This window comes from Gekko japonicus, unplaced genomic scaffold (genome assembly GCF_001447785.1).
Source record: "Gekko japonicus isolate JY-2015 unplaced genomic scaffold, Gekko_japonicus_V1.1 scaffold635, whole genome shotgun sequence".
NCBI classification, from domain to species: Eukaryota; Metazoa; Chordata; class Lepidosauria; order Squamata; family Gekkonidae; genus Gekko; species Gekko japonicus.
The window spans coordinates 838,611-842,355 of NW_015161422.1; the positions used below are offsets into that span (position 1 = coordinate 838,611).

At 43.4% G+C, this 3,745-nt stretch overlaps 1 protein-coding gene across 2 annotated transcripts in view; it reads left to right on the forward strand.

The window, feature by feature from the left end:
* The first annotated feature begins 533 nt into the window (after positions 1 to 533).
* The window catches only part of ZNF330 (zinc finger protein 330), a 24,655-nt gene continuing 21,443 nt past the window's right edge, over positions 534 to 3,745 (forward strand). The window contains exon 1 of one of the 2 annotated variants that reach the window (XM_015428350.1): positions 534 to 605. The gene's annotated coding sequence lies outside the window, so the exon portion shown is untranslated. Of the gene's footprint in view, positions 615 to 3,745 lie in introns of both variants that reach the window. The other variant, XM_015428357.1, reaches the window with a different exon arrangement.

Below are 3,745 nucleotides of genomic sequence, written 5' to 3' on the forward strand. Positions count from 1 at the left end.
AGGGGGGCCGGAAGGGGGGGGGGGAATTCCGCCCCCCCCCCATTTGGCAGCCCTAGGTTCCAAGCTTTCAAACGCTCCTCAGTGTTTTTGGATGAATAACACATGAATAAGGAATGAATAAGGAACTGGGAATAAGAAACCAACTTCAGCCTCTCTTGTTCTTATGTACTCAAGCAGAAGCGTTTTTTCTCACAGAATGTTTTCATGCCGGAAAAGAAGGAAGTGAAACGGAACTAAGGGCAATTGCTACAGTGGGATAAATTGAGCATGCCCAGTCCTTGCTACGTCGGTAGCTCTGATAACGCTTTTCTTGGCTTCTCCAAAATACACGTGCGTTTTTGGGATTCTTTTCTGCCTTGTTTCTTACCTTAACCCTGTATTCTTTTAAGCGCCCCCCCCCCCATTTCGTCCGGAGATTTATTTTGCAAGGACGCAGACAAACCTCTAAGTATCTGAGGGCAAAATGAAGGCATGCAACTTCTGGTTCTATTGCTATTGAGCATGCTCAGATGTACCGAGCATGCTCAGTAGCAGTGAGCGATTGGCACTTCAATCCGGCTTCCGCACACATTTGCCTGTTCTTGGTGTAGGGGAAATAAGGCCAGGTGAGTGAGGTGAGTGGGGGGGTGGTGGAGGAGGAAGGCACAACCTTTTGAGCTGGGAATCGGGACGCGCAAACTGGAGGCCTGTGGGGCGGAATCCTGGGGAGCCCCAATGGGTAGATTCAAAAATGGGGTCAGGAATTTGCGTCTCCCCATAGTAGCAGCAAACCTCGTATTCACGCTGCTGAAGGTAGAAGTGTAGTCATCTGGTAGCTTCGCTAACGTTTTGGACTGCTTGTTGAGACTCGTAGCCGGAAAATCACAACGTGGCCAAACTCTCTCCGGTGCCCCCCCTCCCCCCCCCCCGCGTCCAGAGCTGCCACAGTTACTTTCTTTGGCGTTTTTTTTATTATTTTAGCTAGGCTAAGCCTTACTAAAGTAAATGAAAACTTTGCTGTTGAATTGACAGTTATGAAAATCCTGCGTAGGTTTACCCCTCCTTGTATTTGAGTCGAACTCCCCTTTAGAAGGGTGAAAATCTGTAATGGGGCTTATGGAGAAGGTGGCAGGTAATTCCTGCTCATGGCTTCTCTCAAAAGAACTATTGTCTTCCTGTATTTTAAAATAATATTGCATGATTAGAGTATTACTTACTCAGCTACAAGCTCTAACGCTACCGTATCTTAGGCGTGATGTACACATGCAAAAGAATGAGGTAATAAAATTAACTGTGCTGCTTTAGACTCTGGGCTTAAAGAGCTATACCATTAAAATAAAGGAAAGGACTCTAGGTGAATGCTTACATTTGTTTGGAATACTTCCATATGTTAAAAAAACACTCAGCAAATGGGAAGCCACCACAAGAAAGCGGGTAGCACATGTCACCACCTTATGCTAACTTTCTACTTGTATGAAGTTTTTCATGCACTTTGAAGTGGTGTAGTCGATGCTACCATCTCAGCATCCTACCACCTCATGCTCCTGCATGGCTTAGTCTGTATTGTTTATCATCTATAAGAGTTAGCTCTGAATGATCTATTTGCAATTGACTCACTTCTGAGCACTATCACACACTATATTCTCCTTTGTTGCCATTTGCTTTTTCTGTGGTATACCTTTTCTGCTGATGGCCTCTGAACCCAAAATTGTTTTATGGTGATGGCCTCTGAACTCAGAAATAGATTTCCTACCTGTGATAATGCACAGAATTCAGAGAAGTTTGTGGATGAGGAAAATTTACACATCACCAGGTTATTTATTTACATTATTTTCATTATTTATAGTCCATCTTTCTCACTGAGACTTAAAGTGGCTTACACAGTATAAGTCTAATATGATCAACATGATGGCACATCCAGTAAACAATGCAGTTGGGTTTAAGAACATAAGAAGAGCCCTACTGGATCAGACCAATGGTCCATCTCGTCCAGCATCCTGTCTCACACAGTGGCCAACCAGTTCCTCTGGATGGCCAGCAAGAGGGCATAGAGGTTGAGGCCTTCCCCTAATGTTGCCTCCTGACATTGCTATTCAAAGGTTTACTGCCTCTGAATGTGGAGGTTCCCCTTAGTCAGCATGGCAACTTATCCTGCATGAATCTGTCTAATCTCTTTCTATGCCTGTGGCTGTCAGTGCATCCTCTGGCACTGAATTCCATATTTTAGTCACTCACTGTATAAATGAGTATTTCCTTTTGTCCATCCTGAATCTAATGCCTATCAGCTTAACTGGATGCCCCTGAGTGCTACTGTTTTGAGTGTGAGAGGAAAAGTTCTCTTTGTCAGCTGTTTCCACCCATGCATAATTTTATAAACCTCTGCCACGTCCCCCCTTAGTAATCTCTTTTCTAAACTGAAAAGTCCCTGACCCTTCAGGCTTTCCCTCATAGAGAAGGTGCTCCAGACCCCTAATCATCTTGGTTCCCCTCTTCTGTACTTTTCCCAGTGCTGCAGTATCCTTTAGGAGATAAGGTGACTAGAACTGCATGCAGTATTCCAAATGAGGTCGCACTATAGACTTATACAGGGGCATTACAATATCAGCTGTTTTATTTTCAATCTCTTTCCTAATAATTTCCAACATAGAGTTTGCCTTTTTTCACTGCTGCAGCACACTGGGTTGACTCTTCCATTGAGCTATATACTATGACCTCAAGATCATTTCCCCTCTCTGTCTCAGCAAGTTCACATCCCATTAGTCTATACTTGACTTGGGACTTTTTGTCCCAATGTGCATCACGTTACACTTACCAACACTGAACTTCATCTGCCACATTGCAGCCACTCACCCAATTTGTGGAGATCCTCCTGGAGCTCTTCACAGTTATCCTAGATTTTCACTATTCTGAATAATTTTGGATCATCCACAACTACACTACTCACACCTAGTTCCAGATCATTTATGAACAATTTAAATAGCACCAGTCCCAATACCAGTCCTCGTGGTACCCCACTGCTTACTTCCCTTCATTGTGAGAATTGTCCATTTATCCCTACTCTTTGGTTCCTCTCATTTAACCAGTTTTTAATCCATAAGAGAACCTCTGATCCCATGAATTTACTTAGGAGTCATTAGAAAGTCCAAGTATACAATGTCTACAGGGTCACCATTGGGTACATACATGTTCACTTTCTCAAAGAACTCCAGAAGGTTGCTGAGGCAGGACTTCCCTTCGCAGAAGCCATGCTGATTTTTTCTCAGCAGGCTTTGTTTGTCTGTGTGCCTAATAATTCTATCTCTGAATACTGTTTCAACTAATTTGCCTGGGACAGACATTAGGCTGACCTGTTTTGTTTGGATTGCAGAAATCTGAAACAAACCATAAACATGACCCATTAAATGATACAGAAATACCATAGCAGGAACATATTTATTTATTGGATTTATAGCCCATGCTTCTCTGCATGGCAGGGTTCAGGGTGGGTTACAATACTGTTAAAACCATACCATGAGTTAGTTATTGAAAATAGTTATCACATCAGTAAATTTAAAAGTCAAGTCGGATGGCGACATAAGGCACAGGTAGCATAAATTATCGAGTGAGGTTGTACATCAATAGATAGAAGTTAGTACAGTGACGATGTGGGGTGGGCTGGGCGAGGCCAATTCAGATGGAACTTTGTTGCCTCAGTCGTGGGCCTGGTGAAACACTTCTGTCTTGCAGGCCCTGCAGAACTTTATCAGATTCCGCAGGGCTCAGATCT